An 18,502-nucleotide genomic window follows, 5' to 3' on the forward strand; every position below is an offset into this window, starting at 1 on the left:
GCTGTCACAAGAGACTCACCTCAAAGCAAAAGATTTACACAGATTGAAGGTGAGAGAATAGGAAAAATATTCCATGCAAATGGAGACAAAAAAACCTGCAGTAACAATACTTATATCTGACAAAATAGACTTCAAAACAAAAGCCATAACATGAGACAAAGAAGGTCACTACATAGTATTGAAGGGATCAGTCCAACAAGAGGATATAACCTGTGTAAACATACACACTCCCAATATAGGAGCGCATAAATATATAAAGAAAAACTTAGTGGACTTCAAGGAAGAGATCAACAGCAATACAGTCATTGTAGGGGATTTTAATACTCCATCTATCAACAATGCATAAAATCAACAAGAAAACAACAACCTTAAAAGATACACTAGATCAAGTTGATTTAATTGATATTTACAGAATATGTCATCCCAACGCAGTATAATACACATTCTTTCCAAGTGCACATGGAGCATTCTCAAAGATAGGCTATACGGTAGGGTACAAAATAAGTGTTAACAAATTCAAGAAAAGTGAAATCATATCACGTATTTTCTCAGATCACAATGGCATGAAACTAGAAATTAACTTTAATTAAAAAATCCAAAAACATCAAATACATGGAGGCTAAATAACATGCTATATAATGAAAAGGTCATCTATGAAATCAAGGAAGAAATCAAAAAGTATCTGGAAACAAATGAAAATGAACACACAGAACCCCAAAACCAGTGGGACATAGCAAAAGCAGTCCTGAGAGAAAGTTTACAGCACTACAGGCCTACCTCAAGAAGATAGAATATCAAATAAATAATCTAAGGACTTCTGCCAAGATGGAGGCATAGGTGGAAACACTTTGCTTCCTCTCACAACCAAATCTAAAAACAACAAAGTTTTAACAACAATAAAGCAACCAAACCACAGAAAATCGAGCAATATGAAGTCTGAACACAATGAAACGCTCAGCTAAACCGGTGAGAGGGGCAAAACTAGCAGTGGAGCGGGTCGAACAAAAAAGATCCCCCGACCCAGGCGGTGCGCAGGCAGCCAAGGGTGTGGATGCCAGGTGTGGGGTAGCTATGGGTGGACCCAGGGAAGGTGTGGCGCAGCTGGCTGTCTGCGGTTGCGCATTTGCTCACAAACCAGTGAAGAGACGTGCATTGAGACAGACCGCACAGGCCCTGGCACAGGGCGGTGGGCTCGCACATTTGCGCTCAGATAAACAGGCGGGGGCGAGTGGTGAGGCAGACCCTGCAAGCAGAGAGGACTGCCATTGCTCCCTCTCTGATCCCGCCCCCACATACAGTGTCACAATCCAGCAACCTGGGTGGCCCCACCCTGGTGAACACCTAAGGCACCTCTCCTCATACGTAACAGGCAGGAACAGATCAAAACATGGCTCAAAAAGAACTAGAGCCCCAGAGCCAATAAATTTAAGCAATGAAGAAATAGCTAAACTTTCAGATGCACAGTTCAAAACGCTGGTGATCAGGATGCTCACAGAACTGGTTGAGTTTAGTCACAAATTAGAGGAACATATGAAGGCTAAACTAATTGAAATGAATGAAAATGCACAGGAAACCAATAGCAATGGAAAGGAAACTGGGACTTAAATCAAGGGATCAGACCAGAAGGAAGGAAAAAAATGACCAAACATAAAAATATGAAGAAACAAGAATTCAAAAAAAATGAGGAGAGGCTTAGGAACCTCCAGGACATCTTTAAATGCTCCAACATCAGAATTATAGGGGTACCAGAAGGGGAAGAGGAATGGTCACAAGGGGAAACCTTATTTGAACAAATAATAAGAGAGAACTTCCCCATTCTGGCAAAGGAAATAGACTCCCAGGAAATCCAGGAAGCTCAGAGAGTCACAAAGAAGTTGGACCCAAGAAGGAACACACCAAGGCACATCATCATTATATTAGCCAAGATTAAAATGAGAGAGAGAATTCTAGAAGCAGCAAGAGATAAGGGGACAGTCACCTACAAAGGAGTTCCCATCAGACTGTCAGTGGATTTCTCATAAGAGACCTTACAGGCAAGAAGGGACTGGAAAGAAGTATTCCAAGTCATAAAAACCAAAGACCTACAACGAAGATTACTCTATCCAACAAAGCTTTCATTTAGAATGGAAGGAAAGATAAAGTGCTTCTCACATAAGACCAAATTCAAGGAGTTCATCATCACCAAGCCCTTATTATATGAAATGTTAAAGGGACTTACCTAAGAAAAAGAAGATAAAAAAGATGAACAGTGAAAGGACAGCAAACTCACAGTTATCAAGAACCACACCTAAAACAAAAGCAAATTAAGAGGACAGCTAGATCAGGAGTGAACCATAGAAATGAAGATCACATGGAGGGTTAGCAACAGGGGAGTGGTAGAAGGAGAAGGGGGGAGAAGGTACAGAAAATAAGTAGCATAGACAGTAGATAGAAAATAGATAGGGGGGAGGGTAAGAATAGTAGGGGAAATATAGAATCTAAGGAACTTGAGACACGTGTTCATGAACTAAAGGGGAGGAGTGGTGGGGGAGGGGTGTGCAGGGTGGAGGGGAATGAAGGGGGGAATAGAACAAATGTAATGGCATAATCAATAAAATTAAAAAATATATTAAGAGAAAAAAAAATCTAACCCTATACCTAAAATAACTATAAAAACAATAACAAACAAAGCCCAGAGTGAATATAAGGAAAGAACTAATAAAGATTTGAGCAGAGAGACTTAATAAATGACATAGAGACTTAAGAAATTCAAAAGATGAATGAATCCAGGAGCTGGTTCTTTGAAAAGATAAACAAAATTGATGAACCTTAAACCAGACTCATCAAAAAAAAGAGATAGAGGACCCAAATTAATAATATCAAAAATGAAAGAGGATTAAGTTACTACTAATACCACAGAAATACACAGTATTGTAAAAACTACTATGAAAAACTATATGCCAAGAAATTGGCCAACCTAGGTGAAATGGATACATTTCTAGAAATACACAATCTTCCAAACTGAATCAGGAAGAAGCAAAGACACAAACAGACTGATAACAACTAATGAAATTGAATCAGTAAAAACAAAAAAAAAACAAAAGAAAAACCTACCAGCAAACTAAAGTCCTAGACCAGATGACTTCACAGTCAAATTCGATTACTCAAAGAACTAACCCCTATCCTCAAATTATTCCAAAAAAATAAAAAAGAGGCAAGAATTTCAAGCTTTTTTTATGAGGTCAGTATTATTCTAATTCCAAAACAAGGTAAAGACACATCAAACAATGGAAACTACAGTCAATATTCCTGATGAACATAAATGCTAAAATCCTCAATAAAATATTAGCAAACCAGATCCAACAATACATCAAAATCATGATATACCATGATCAAGTGGGATTTATCCTGGGGATGCAAGGTTGGTACAATATTCGCAAATCAATAAATGTGATACATCACAGAAACAGAATGAAAGCTAAAAATCACATGATCACATCAATAGATGCAGAAAAAACATTTGATAAAATCTAGCACCAATTTATGATAAAAACTCTCAGCAAAGTGGGAAGAGAGGGATCATACCTCAATGTAATAAAGGCTGCATATGAAAAACCTACAGACAACATCAATGGGAAAAAACTAAAAGCAATTCCCTTAAGATCAGGAACAAGACAAGGTGTCTGTTTTCATCACTCTTATTCAACATAGTACTGGAAGTCCTAACCACAAGGATCAAACAAGAAGAAGAAATAAAAAGCATCCAAATTGGAAAGGAGAAAGTAAAACTGTGATTATTTGCAAAAGACATGATATTGTATATTGAAAACCCTATAGGTTCCACCAAAAAACTTCTAGACCTAATAAATGAATTCAGCAAAGGAGTGGGATACAAAAATCAATACTCAGAAATCAATAGCCTGTGTATACACCAATAATGAACTGTCAGAAAGAGAAACTAAGAAAACAAACTCATTTACTATTGCAACGACAACAAAAAAAAAATAAGATGCCTAGGAATAAATTTAACCAAGGAGGTAAAAGACCTGTACTTAGAAAACTATATGACAAGAAGAAATGAGGAAGATACACATAAGTGGAAGCATAGACCATGTTCATGGATTGAAAGAATTAATATCATTAAAATGTCCCTACTTCCCAAAGCAATCTATAAAGTCTATATAATTTCTATTAAAATACCAATGGCATATTTCACGGATTTAGAACAAATATTCCAAAAATTTATATGGAACCAAGAAAGACCCCAAATGGCCTCAGCTATCTTACAAAAGAAAAACAAAGTTGGAGGGCTCACAGTACCCAATATCAAACTATACTAAAAGGCCACTGTAATCAAAACGGTCTGGAACTGGCATAAGAACAGACACATAGATCAATGAAACAGAATTGAGAACCCAGAAATAAATCCATGCCTTTATGTGTGGGGGTGGGGGACTCTGCAGAGCCCTCCTGGCTGCAATGGATGAGAATAAGTCTACCAAGACATGAGCTACTTGAAGAGGAAAGGTGACCAATCTCTCAAAGGAGAAGAGCCTGAGCCTATTTCTCAATGGGCTTTTATTGGGTTCAATTTGCACAAGAATACAGATAAAGCTCATCAATCATTGTCAGGCAGTAATGATTAAACAATAGATAACATTCAAAGAACTATGAGGGCTTATTCTGAGTCACAGTCAGTTAGCTAAAGGGCCATAAAACTTTGGAAAACAAACTTATTTCGTGCTTGGACCCTTATCAAAAAATTGGGGACATTCTCAGCAAAGCAACTTTCACAGGATTTTATGCATTCTTTCTTAGGCCTGATCACCCCCCAGGGAACTGCTTATTCCTGCCCAGGCTGCACGGCCCTCCAGCATTGTTTCAGGTCAGGCTTCAGTCAGGTGGGAAGTAAGGCAGCCAAGAGATTAGGAGACTTCTTGCAGACAGAATGAGGACTCGGGCTATGTCAAATCCAAGGGGCAAGGGTCCATCACTCCCTTTTTTCTATAGCCCCCCAAGCCCTTCCCTAAGGGCCCCTTTGTGACCATGCCTGTCTTAGGTTATCCTTTCTTTGAGGAATCTTACCCATCATTGACTAACCAGTCATCTGCCTGGGGCCAAGCAGCATGAAGTAAAAGGGAGCAGAAATGGTGCCCCTGCCAGGAAAATAAGCTTTGCCTCCTTAGTGGTTTATGGTCCCAAGATCTTTTTACTCAGCCTTAGCCAAGGGGGGGGTTACAGCTTCTGAAACCAGGCAGGGCAGTTCCCAACATTTATGGTCAATTAATATTTGACAAAGGAGGCAAGAGCATACAATGGACTAAAGACAGTCTCTTCAATATATGGTGATAGGAGAACTGAACTAGTACTTGCAAAAATATAAATAAATAAACTAGACCACCAACTTACACTAAGCAGCAGAATAAACTAAAAAATGTTAAGAAACTCAAATATAAGTCATGGTACCATAGAAATCCTAAAGGAAAACATAAGCAGTAAAATTTCAGATATCTCACATAACAATATTCTTTCCAATTTATCTCCTAGGATAAAAAAGAAACAAAGGAAAAAATAAACAAATAGAACTATCTCACATTAAAAAGCTTCTGAACAGCTAAAGAAACCATCATCAAAATGAAAAAGGAACCCATGGTATGGGAGAACATATTTGCCAATGATATATTGGACAAGAATGGATTCTTCAAAATATATAAAGAACTCATGATTTAACACCAGGAAGACAAACAAGCCAATTAAAAAATGGGCAAAGGACCTGAATAGACACTTCCCCAAGAAGGACACACAGATGGCTCAGACATATGAAAAAATGTTCATCATCACTAACCATCAGAGAAACACATATTAAAACACACTGAGATATCACTTCACACTTGCTGGCATGGCCATGACTAATACATCAACAAAAACCAAGTGCCGGTGAGGATGTAGAGAAAAGGGATCCCTAGTGCATGGTTGGTGGGTATGCAGACTGGTGCAGTCACTGGGGAAAACAGTATAGAGTTTCCTCAAAAAATTAAAAATGTTACTGCCTTATGACCCAGAAATTCACTTCCAGGAATACGTTCTAAGAATCCTGAAACACCAATTCAAAAAATATATACGTGCCCCTATGTTCATAGCAGCATTATTTACGATAGCCAAGATTTGGAAACAGCCTATGTGCCCATAGTAGGTGAATGGGAAAAAAAGCTATTCCACATTATCTGATGGAATACTATGCAGCAGTGGAAAAAAGAAGGAATCCTAAACTTTTGTGAAAACACGGATAGAACTAGAGGCTATTACACTAAGTGAAATAAACAAGTCAATGAAAGACAAATAACAGATGATCTCACTTATAAGTGGAATCTAAGGGACAAGATAAACTAACGACCAAAACAGAATCAGATGCATAGAAACTTGGAATAGACTGACAGCTGTATAAGAGGGGAGGGGTGAGGGGGGATTGGTTGAAGGAAGATGAAAGGACTAGTCAAAGAACATATATGCATGACCCATGGACATGGACGACAATGTGGGGATTGACTGTAGGAATGGGGGGGGTGAGCTGGGTGGAAGGAGGCAAAGAGGGAAAACTGGGACAACAGTAACAGCATAAACAATAATTTCTTTTTTTAAAGTGAAAGACTAGTTTACCTACTTAGCTATTGGGAGCAGTTCCAGCATGCAGGAGCATACACATGGAGAAGAGAAGAATCTGGTAGGGAGTGGAGAAGTTCACAACTTCAGATATTTTACAACTGTTTGGAAAACAGTGGTTCTGAGCATTACCTTTGCATCCAGAGCTGGGCCAGGGGCAAGAGGGAGAAGGTGGCTTACTCATGGTCCTCTGTTCAAGGAACTCACAGGAGACAATTAGCTGTTCAACAACTGTGACCAGCAGGCCCCGTGGTGGGAGTGAGATGAGTGAATGAGAAGAGCTGGCCTTGCATGGATCTCTGCCCTCCCTTGCAGCCCACTAACCCTCACTAAGCCTGACCACTTTGTAGGATGGGCATCACGTCTGCTCGGCCTACAAGATCACACAGTTGTGAGGGTTAAGTGAAACACCTGGCCCAGAACAGACACGATTCACCCTCATGCATTCCAAAGGCTGTTCTGATCATTTTCAACCTCCTCCTTTGTGTCCCAGTTTCCAGAAATAACTGAGTGCACATGACCTGAACTGCCTGCCCAGGGGTCGTGATCCAGATGCCCTAGCTCTCTGACCACCCACAGAATTGATACCTGGTATACCACTTGATGCCTGAAGCCAACCTGCTTTCCTTCCCTGTTCCTCACTTTTCTTACCTGTACAAAGGGGTCACTTAGACCTATATTCATGAAGTCACTGGGCTCTTCCGAGACACCACAGGTACACCCCTAGCAGGTGGCACTGGATCCACACTGGCCACGTTCCCCTTTTGTTCTCCTTCCTAGAGGAATTGGTTCAGATAGTGTGGGCTGAGTTCTGAAGCTGGGCAGGGGCCTCTCATCCTTGGCCGCCCTCTCCCATCCCAGCCCTCTGTATCCTTAGCACAGAAGCCCCACTTCCTCTGCAGAATCATCGAACAGAAACACATGCAGTAAGGGCCAGTGGCTGCTGCCACCATTTAGCTCAGGAGACAGGTGATGTGTGTGAGATACACTCCTCTTTTGTAATAAAGGACAACGAATGGGAGAGGATTGCTGAGGGGACCTGCAGAAAGAGGTCCAATGCCATCTTCCCACTCTTTCTCCACTTTTGCTCTGTAAGTCTAGAGACTTCTACAAATTAGGTCTGGGTACAGTCTTGGAAATTATTTATTCCAGCAGCTTCCAAACATTTAAAATTATTTTTAGTTGTGTGGTTAGAATTTTTACTCACTTCTCCCCAAAAGTGTACATGCTCATTTTTTTTCTATGAAAGATTTAGTGTGACCTTTCCTTTCCAGAAGGGAAAAATCGGGCCCACAGAGTGGTCATATCTTCCTGGAGGTAACTCAGGAGTTGGTCGAGCTGGGACTAGGACCCTGATCCCCTACAGCAGGGCTCTTTTCACTAGCCTTCACACTGAGGAGGTGATTATAAAACGTGAGACTCGGCCCTGCATCTGAGAGGTAAGGAAGGAAAAAGCAGGGTAGAGTATTTGCAGTGTAAGTGGAAAAAGAACCTTAGGCTGCTGATGCAAGAACTCTTATCATCGTATGTCTTATTCTGGTTTCCTAAGAATTGTTTTGGGAACAAGGGTAGGATTTTTTTTGGAATAAGTAAAAATATTATTCTTGCCCTTTGTTTTTAAGATGTGCCAACAATCAATCATGAGGCTTTGGGAGTTAGATTTCATATGATCATATTTCCATCAGAGGAAGGAAATATGAGCCCTGTGGACAAAGAAAAGAGAGTTACCTCATGGGGTGATCCCATCATAAATTCCTAACTGGGCAGGTCACAGCCTAAGATCTTCACCCAAGCAAACTCCTTTCCCTGACTTTCTCTGCCTTGCAGTCTCTTTCCCATCCCCCTTCCCTTTTCTTCTTTTAACCCTATACAGTTTGTACCCACAGGAATCACGATGTGAATGACAAGACCTTACTTTGAGGCAGCAGCCCCAGCCTGTTTCCAGAACACTGGTCCCACCAGAGAAGGAGCGGGACATCTGGCGATTCAATGCGTGTTATCATCTTACAGGTTCCATCTTGACCAAACACGTTCTAGCCAGCTCACAAGAAGACATTGCTTTCTTCCAGGCTCTGAGCCCATCTGAACCTGTTTGGTAAATCCTGGAGATATGGAGGGGTTGGGGCCACGGCAGCATGGTGTTGTCTGGGAAACCTCCAGACCAAGTCAGGCGCTGGATCTCAGCACCAACCACATCATAGGTCTCCTCCTCACTTCTTCACCTGGTGAGCTCCTACACAACCTTCAAGGGCCACCGCAAATATTCCCTTCTTCAGCACATCCGTCCTCAAGAGACCTAATTTAGCTCTCTCCTCTAGTTCTCACTCCACTTTACTCGTATCCTATCAAGACACACTTAAACTGAAAGAGAACTTACTAGCGATTTAATGTAGCACAATTTATTGAGAAATTAATTTATATCCTTTATTGTACTTATTGACTCAGCAAGGAAACAAAACTTTTTGGAGCCCACGCTCTCGGAGGGTAGACTGGTTTTTTTCTTAAAGACGATATTGGTGCTCCAGCCCTTAAGGAGCAATAAACCATCTTCTCGCTTCCGGGCCAGGAGGGAGCCTGGTGTGAGAATGACTTAGCCCCAAGATAACCTCTGAAAAGTGTGTTCAGAAAACAATGGAGGCAGTTAAATTAGGTTATCCCAGAGGGGAGGAGAATGGGTGCTTGGTGCTTCAAGGTAGAGGGTAAAGATGTCTTCAGGTAAAAAGTCTGTCTTTAGAGAGTGTGTACTCTGCAGCAGAGAGGACTTCACGCAGTGTCTTCCTGAAAGAACACTGCTGACTTACACACTAGTGCTGGTAGCGACACATTTTCAATATTTGGGACCCAGGCTGCTGTGGGAATGCTGCCGTCCAGTCTGGGGGGTGGGGGCGGGGCGATGTTGTACTAGCCCCTTACACAGAGGGCTGGGAAGGCCATGACTGTATCTCGGTGTCAGCAGGAGCAACAGCTGCCAAGCGACTCGAGGCCACTGGACGCCTTTTTCAGACTCACCCCAAACACATAACTTCTTTCATAAAATGTTTGTTGTTGTCTTAAGCAAGCCCCTTCCATTGTTTCTGTGCTTCTAGATTAAAACACTTTTGAAATATTCCCAGTTTGGATCCCTTAAGACAGCTGTCCCCAGCCTTTTTGGCAGCAGGGACTGGTTCTGTGGAAGACAGGTCGGGGGGAGCAGCGTGGACAAGGAACAAGGAGGTGGAGCTTTGCTCACCTGCTGTGGATGATGGGGGAGGGGCAGGGAGTGAGTTTCACTCACTCGCCAGCTGTGGAATGGGGGCAGGGTGGAGACGGGAGGCAGAGCTCAGGTGAGCTTCACTTTTTAAGAGAGTACTTTTTTTAAAAAATTTTTGCCTACAGGAGAATGTTTATTATGTTTGAGATGATACATCAAGTGCTCTCTGAGCTACAAAGGGTAAAAGGAAATCCTCTTATTACAAACTGACAAAGGTAAAAAGTAAAATGTTTTTCATAACGCCAATAATCACATACTCAGAAATAGGTCTGGATGTAATACAAATGATGTAATGTTACCGAACAGAGGTCCAAGGCGGGGGGCAATATTTGGCCCACCCAGGGATGTCAAAAACTGTTCTGTAACAGTTTTTGGCAGCCCTGGGGCCCCTCCCGAGGACGGTATACTAATACCTACTGGGCTCATCTGTCCATTGCCAGAGGAAAGACATCTCTCAATGTCAGAGATTTGTGAGAAGGAAAGGAAAGGTTTATTTAAAGCTATGCAGACTTGAAGTAGTGACCCAATGTCCTCATTAATATATCAAAGTCCTTTAGGATAACCACAGATGCCCACAGTGCTTCCCCCCCACCCCCGCCCTAATTTAGGGTACCGTATCTCAGGAAAAGAAGCACACGTCCATGTTTCAGGCCACTGGCACCGTCAGCTGTGTCACCGTCCAGACAGGATCTCTAATTACTCCAAAGTCATGTGGCACCTTCTCATGGTCTACTGGCAAAGAGTTCTTTCACCCTTCTTCCAGGTAAAGTCTCTCCTGCTTCCCAGGCCACGCAGCCAAAGGGAGCACTCCCAAAGCCACATGGGCCTCTTCTACCAAAGCTGCAGGGGTCTGCACTCTGGCCAAAACCGCATGGTTCTTGTTCTTTTCTTACATGGTTGCAGGGGTCCCCACTCTGCCAAAACCACGTGGCTCTCTCTCCACCTGGGCAAGAGGGGGGGTCTACACTTCACCAAAATCTACTCTCCAATGGCTGCTGCGTCTGCGTTTAAATCCTCATGCCAATCCTCCTTTGAAGCCCCATTTCCAACTCCTCCTACAACCGGTTACATCTGCCAGGACTCCCATATCCTCCCAGCTTTACCCAGCTGGCTGCCACCGTGAGTCTGGGCAGGTGTGGCTCCAGGGCGCGGAGCCAATCATCTCCAAGCTCTGCCATAGGGAGTTTGGGCAGGTGTGGCCCCAGGGCGTGGAGCCAATCATCTCCAAGCTGTCACGCAGGCACTGTAATGAGGGCTGGGAGTTGCCTCCCAGTTACATCTTGGGTAGAAGTCACTCCCTTCTCCCTGACTCAAAGCATAGCCACAGCTATTTAACATATCCATGAAACCAGTTAAAGGTTATAGATATGTTAAATGACTATTCTAGAGGCTATCTGCAAAACTGTTGCTATGCAAAATAACTCTCAATGGCCCTCCCCCTTTTGTCCCTTCCCCCAACTGACACCTGTGGGGGGGTGCGGTGAGGACATCTTACTATTTCCTGGACACCTTGAGTTCTGGACCCCATTCCAAATCCTTTTTTTTTTTTTTTTTTTTTTGCCGGAGGGGGGCACCTCTTGGCTGAGCCCTGTTACAGTAATTCCTAGTCATCTACAGCTACTTGTATAACTTCATACAGATAATGAGTTAGCCTAAAATGCACTATATTATTTGGTAGACTTCAGGACCAGTATCCTTATTACATCACAAAATACATTTTGATATCCCAAAGAAGCAAGACTTGCGAGTAGGCGTTATAACCATAATTAATCTATAGCTACAAAGTTCTACTCTTGACAGCATTTACCTTTCTGGGAAGTCTCCCAGTCTCCAAAGGATAAAAGCAGAGAGTGGAATCAGTATAACTCACAGACGGAAGGCCGTTTTGTAAAGGGTATAAAGGTTTGCAGCACAGTGAGATGCCTCTGCTCCTTCGCCCTGCCTCCGAATTACATGCATTATGTCGTATCTCTTGGTCCACTGTCTGGTTACCCTGTCACGCCCTACTCTGTCGGTCAAATACTGAGTGGCTCTGCTTCCAATCAAAGGATCTACAGGGATACAGTCGGTCAAAAGAGCAGCAGATCCTCTGAAATAGTCAAAGCAGGACTCCAGTTGTCTTTTGGGGTGACTCCCTGATTGTTGATGTTGCAGGAGCGGAAAATAACCTTTGGTGGCTTAAATGGACAATCAGATGAAAATGTGACATCCAGATAAAACACACCACCTTTATGTACAGAACCTGGTGGACCAAATATAAGTCGATCTCCATTCATAAATGTTATCTCCTTTAGGCCCAGCACTGCAGTTAGGAGGAAGATCAAGGGTTATTTCAGCTAGCTCCTTCTGAATTCTTTTAGTGCTTTTGCTAGCAAGTTTGGTGTTTTTCTTTGGCTGGGTGGCAGAAGGTTTTCTTTCTTCTTGCTCTTTGGGCTCCGTAGTGGCTGGGTCTGCATTTGAGTACTACTGCTGGGGCTGCGGCTCTCATCATCGGATCTGTAGCCAGTCACTGGAAGTCTTGAAGGAGTTACAGCTCCGAAACCTCAGCTGCCAGCCTTGCGGGCTGGCGCGCCACTAGGGAGTGGGGGAGGGAAAGAGGAAAAAATCGGAGAGTGTGTGCAGTGGGTGCCTCGGGCTGGAGGGTGGAGCCCCCAGCGCCTTCGGAAAAGAAATGGGCGGGAGAGGAGGTGGGGGTGCGGAGGTGATTGGCGGAGCTCAGCTGGGCGAGGTGTAGGGGACGCAGGAGACCCCTGTGCGTTGTGGCCTCCGCCAACACCACGGACGCTGTCCAACTCCGCTCCTCCTGGTAGCACAGTCCGAGAGCTCCCAATGTTAACTACCCTGTAATCCCATCCTTCCAGGGCTTCCTCCCACTTCACATAATCCTTTTACCTTCCCGAAAAGGAACTGCAAACCGTCCTTCTTGGAAGCATTTATCGCAGTCAGATGAGATTTTCAGGCATACCCTCTTTCGTACTCAGGTTTTTATAAAAATTCTTTACAGGTTTGGACATTCTTATATTGACAGCAGTTCTAGTTTGTTAAGAATACAGCTTCTTGCTCTCTTCTGTTGGAGAGTTAGGTTTAATCTGTAGAATGCGGGGAGGTTATTATGACAATGAGAAGGCATAACTAGTATTTAATGGCAAGGGCTTTAGTTTGAGAACCAACTCTGCTCCCGACTAGCCTTGTGAACTTGCTTAATATTCCCAAGATTCAGTTTCTTGATCTGTAAAGTGGGGTGATAATGCCATCCACTGTGCTACTATACACCAAAGAAAGTTTAATGAAGTGGTCGAGGGTATGCACTCCAGAGTCTCACTGCCAAAATTTAAAACTGCTCCACTGCTTACCAACTTCATGACCTTGTGCTTAATTTTTCTGTGCCCTAGTTTCTTCATCTATGAAATGAAAGTGATACTAGTATCTCCCTCAGAGGGCTGTTAGATTTAAGTGTTCCTACTTACACAGATTAGAATAGAGTCTGACAAAGAGGAAGGACTCAATCAATGGTAGCTGCTGCTATTATTAATGCTGTTATGATCATCATCTTGGCAAGAGAAAGAGGCTTTAACTAGGGCAGTGGCAGAAGGACTAGGTAAATATGAACACAGGCACACAATTTTAAAAAGAGCTCCGAGGGACAGTGGGAATGAGAACATGAGGGTGTGCTGACCTTCAACACAGGGTGGTGAGGTCAGTGGGCGGACTTGGGGGACTGCTCCTGACTGTGCCCTGGCTTCCTGAGGGTCTTGGATCAGTGTTCCTTGAAGGTTTCCAGTTTTAATATGCTGAAGTTCTAAGAGATTTCATGGTGATATTCAAAAAAATTCTCTTGTTTGCTGGTGAGTTGGGGCATCTCCCCATATTTCCAAGTTGTCGTATTTTAGGCTCTGAAAAACATGTTGATTCTCATCACCACACTGGCACAGATCTATGGGACCTGGGCAGGGCAGGGCCTTCTGGGCGTGCATGTGAAGCTCAAAGGCTGCTGGTTGATTCATCCTCCCGATGCTATCTGGGTTTCCAGACCAGAAATCTCATCTGATCCTTCCACCCCCAGCTCCACCTGGCACTCCAAGAAATGTCAGCATGACCTCTGAGTTGTGCAAGAAAAACAAATGCAAAAACTTTGGTCCTTTTCCATCTGCTGCCATCTATGAGGGACCATGTTCAGGATTGAGGGATCCCAGTCAGTGGAAATTGCCACCCAGAGTTGGTTAGCTCCTCAGTAAGCTTCTGCAGAACCGGATAAAGGTGGAAGGAAGCCCAAGCCACTGTAACAGACAAATCCAGAATCCTACCTCCAGGTTCCTAGCCATTCCTTCTAAGCAAGAACATGGAGATGTCCATAGCAGCCAGATTATGAGGCAATAAACACCACTTTTGCTCCTGAGTAATTTAGTATTAGATTTCCAGCTAGTGTGGAGGTAGTGAAAACCCTCACCCCTGTTACAGTTGACGATGCAGCTTGGAAACCAGGCCTTCCTTGTGACTCTTAGAACGTGCCCCACAGAGAAGGAAAATTCTCTTTCCATGGTGAAAAAAATATATTGCCTTAAAAATTGTATATTTAAAATAAAGCAAAACAAAATCTACAGAGTCAAAGCTATTGCCACTTCTTTGTACTGCTGAATGTAGACCCTGAGGAGACTGGCAAGTGCTTATCAGAGTCTCTATGCAGGAAGTGAGAAGATGAACTCAGAACTTCATTAGAATTGAGGTGCGAGCTGGAAGGTGCTAGAATTTTGGGTTGAAGTAAGGCAGCTAGAAATGAGAGAACTGTGGAGAGGATGTGCAGGATCCAAGAAGATGGTGCCAAGATGAGGCCAAAGGGGAGATCAACAAGCAAGCAACTCCTCTTGGTGAGGAATGGCGAGTGGATTTTAGAAATGTGTTGTCTTAGAGTTTGCTAAGAACTTTTAAGAATTATCTATTGTCGAACTTTCTGTCAAGGTGGCAGAGTAGGCTACACCACACTAGTAAGAAAGGGAAGAAGAGTGTAGAAATTTCTATGTTTCTTTTCCCCAAATATCTGTTCTATTCATTTGATACTGTTGAATTAATATTTGATACTATTTGATATTGTTGAATTTTAACCATCTTCTAGTATTTTCACTGAAAGTAACAAAATAAAATACTACATGGTACTTACAAAAGAAAGAATTATTTACTGTTAAGAACCTGCCGTTACTATCACTTATCGTTAAGAACCGATTCCCAAAACAAACCTGTGTAGCTGAGTCCACTTTTATCAGTCCACTGTATGACTGGGAGTTCTCCAAATTAAATTCTATGTAGCACGGACTGTTCATTAAAAAATAAGCAATAAATGTGATCATTTGGAAACACATAATTTTAAAACTCAACAAAACCACAGCAATTGCTTAGAACGTGGACTTACCGAAGAATTTGGGAGGAAAGGAGTATTTCATGTAAAGCAAACACAAGACAAGGCCAAGGCCTAGGTAAATGATTCCACTGGTAAAAATACATGGAGCCACCTGTAGGTTCAGGCAGTTCATCCCTTCCACAGACAGTGAAAGAACAAGTAGCCAGAGATGCCAGCTGCCCCACGATCCTCACCCCGTCTATCAAAAACAGAAAGCACTAAAACACAAGGAGCCAGATGATTGCAACATGAGCTGAAGACAGACGGTTGCTCAGGAGCCAATTCCAGACTGCAGCTGAGAAGTTTTATTCCTGGCAGCTCTGTTCAGAGCTGGCAGGGCGGGAAGCCACACACCTCATCAGGATCCAGAAAGTGACAAGAAACTGTCCGACAGCCTCCCAGGGGAGTTGTGGAGGAGACTGGGAGATGATTCGAGGCAGCTTCTCACGCTTCTCATTCTCCAATGTTCCAGGAGGATCCCAAAGCTTTCTTTCAAGGCTCGCATTAGCCACTCAAGCCTTTGCCTGCATGGCCTATGTGGGTACGTGCAAAGTCACCAGGTTGTCAGGATGAAGCCCAGCACATTTTACATTTGATTGCTGACTTTGTTTAAAACTGTTCATGTGTGGTGACAGTGAAAAGCAGACCACATTTTATACCATTTTATTACTTAGGTCGCAGGCCCTTAGCACACAGCACTCTGTCTTCAGGTTCTGGTAAATCTCCTTCCCTTCTCCTTTCTAGGTTAAGGGAAATCATGGTGTCCCTGCTATTGCTTGCCCTGGGACTCCACACACTTTGTGGTATCCCTGCCCATACCTTTGTAAAAAACTCTCTTTATTAACCCTCCTCAAATTACCTACCTTGAGAATGCCATCTGTTTTCCTAAAGTGGTATGAAATATGGCCCCAAGAAACAGATCCTCAAAATAGGATTCCAGGTTGGATTGCTCACCTGTATGAGGAGCACAGTGTTCCTGACCTGGGAAAAATGGTGAAGCGAGTGATCTATGGCCCATGGTGGCAGCATAATTACTGCGGTGGCCCAGCGTAGATTAAGAGGTGCCCTAACGCCACATCCTCTTAGTCCTTCTCTGACTTCAGCCTCCCACCCATCTCAGATACCTGCCTTGTTCTCACCACTCTTCTGCCGCGGGGCTTCCTCCTGAGCCAGGAGGACCTAGTCAGCCCACAGGAATGCACAGCCTGGAATTGCAAGGGAGCTACAATCCATAAATGGGGGACCAGAATGGTGGTTAAGAGACACTGCCACTCTTGCTCTGAAGGGACATTTCTGAGGTACATAGCTCATCATTTTTCAGAGTCATTTGCCAAAGGGTTATTAAACTCCTCATTGCCCACAGAGATTCCAACTCAAAACTACTCTTGTATTTCCTGTCTTTCTCTCCAAATTCCCTTATCCCTGCTTTGTTTAGTTATCTTCCAAATAAACTTTCTGTACTCATGTCTTTGTCAAACAGTCTACTATACAGGAGAAACAAAATGAACATAGTTAGTGCCAGAAATGGCACTAGAAAGAAGTCTCCTTGGGATGAGATTCTGGAACCAGATCATTCAATCTGTGGCAACATGCATTTCATTGCTGGTAGTTAAGTAGTGTAGTTGCACTCCCTGACATGCTGAAGCTTCATAATTCCTAAGAGTCTCCTGTGTGGTAGGTAGGGAAGAGGTATAACAGGAAGATGAAGTACTGGGATATGCAAGTGCTCTCCACCAGAATGGTGTGAGGCTATCACAGCAGGGCAGGGCTAAGGTAAGGCAGGAAGCCTGGGCACAACGCTCAGAGAGGTACCCACTCTCGGAGTCGTGCAAGTGCGTGGGTAGCATCTGAAGGTGTTTCCTTGAAGTCTGTACCCTAGGTACCTCACTTGCTTCGCCCTGGTCCTGACCCTGCATCATGGCTCCTGGTCAGAGAGGGGATTCAAGAAGGCCAGATGATAAACTGAGCTCTTGCTCAAGTCCGTTTCACAGAGGTTCCAAAGGGCCCACCTTCTGCTCATTTCTCCATCCTGGACTGTATAATTGAGACCAACTTTCTGAGCAGCTCCTAGTTCTCACATTGTTTTCCTGACCTTCAGCATTAGTCATAATATAGAAAGGGCAGGTGAAAGCTCCCAAATTAGTGCCCTCCCTCGCCAAGCAAGATAGCAAGTCAGAAGAAATAATGAATCCTTGATGAGTGAGTGACTCTCAAAAGTCTAAAGGATTTGGGGGTGGTAATCCCCATTATTTTTCCCCACTCACTTGAATGCCTTCAGCAAAATCAGACAGACTGCAGTGGCAATAGTGTGCTAACTGAAAACTCAACCAAATGGTAGCTCTAGTTACAGCAGCTGTGCCAGGTATTATAGGTTTACTATAACAGATGCAATACTTAGTATGTGACTAACGTTTTCACAAATGCCATATTTTCAATTTCCACTAATAGAGAAGAGTAAATGACAATATTTACATGGAAAGGACAAAAGTACACACTCGTTGTCTTGCCTCAGGGCTATGTTAATGCTCCTATTCCCTGTCACGATTCAGTCCACAGGGACTTTGATCATTTTAACATTCCACAATATATCTTACTGGTTGACTATATTGATAAAATGCCCTGTTAATTAGATTCAGTAAACAAGAAGTGGGATGTTCTAAGGAAATGTGCCACAGGGTAGAGGATAAACCCTGTCAAGATTTGGAAAATGTGGATCAGTGGATAGTCAGGCCATGCCAATTCATCCTTTTACATCAATTTTTGTATTTCTCACCCCTTAATACTAAGAAAGAGACACAGTACTTGATGGATTTCTGTATTTTGGAGATAACATATACTTCTTTGGTGAATATTGCTCTAACCCATTTGTTGGGTAACTTAGAAGACTAACAGTTTTGAGTGAGGCTCTGAGTAAGAGAGGGCTCCATTGCAGATCCAAGCTTTGAACAGTCCTGGCATTTAGATGAAATGATCCAGCCTAACCAAGGTGCTGGAGATATCCATGGTGGATATGTACACTATGAGGAGTCTCTGGCAAGTCCCAACAAGAAACCTGTAATTCAGACCTCTGATGTTCTGGAGCAAAGCCATGCCTTCTGCAGCTGAAAAGAAGGTCCTGTTTGAAAAGCAGGTCCTGAAGTGAGTCCTGGTAGAGACTGAGCACCTAACCATGGAACACTGAGTAACTATGAAACTGGAGCTGCTCATCATGAGATATATAG

At 43.2% G+C, this 18,502-nt stretch overlaps 1 pseudogene; it reads right to left on the reverse strand.

Annotated features, from left to right (window-relative positions):
- Positions 1-11,755: 11,755 nt before the first annotated feature.
- LOC119057030 (ubiquitin-conjugating enzyme E2 E3-like) lies at positions 11,756-17,200 on the reverse strand (annotated as a pseudogene).
- Positions 17,201-18,502: the final 1,302 nt, after the last annotated feature.

The sequence above is a fragment of the Artibeus jamaicensis genome, unplaced genomic scaffold, assembly GCF_021234435.1.
Source record: "Artibeus jamaicensis isolate MK-2021 breed Jamaican fruit bat unplaced genomic scaffold, CSHL_Jam_final contig_548, whole genome shotgun sequence".
NCBI classification, from domain to species: Eukaryota; Metazoa; Chordata; class Mammalia; order Chiroptera; family Phyllostomidae; genus Artibeus; species Artibeus jamaicensis.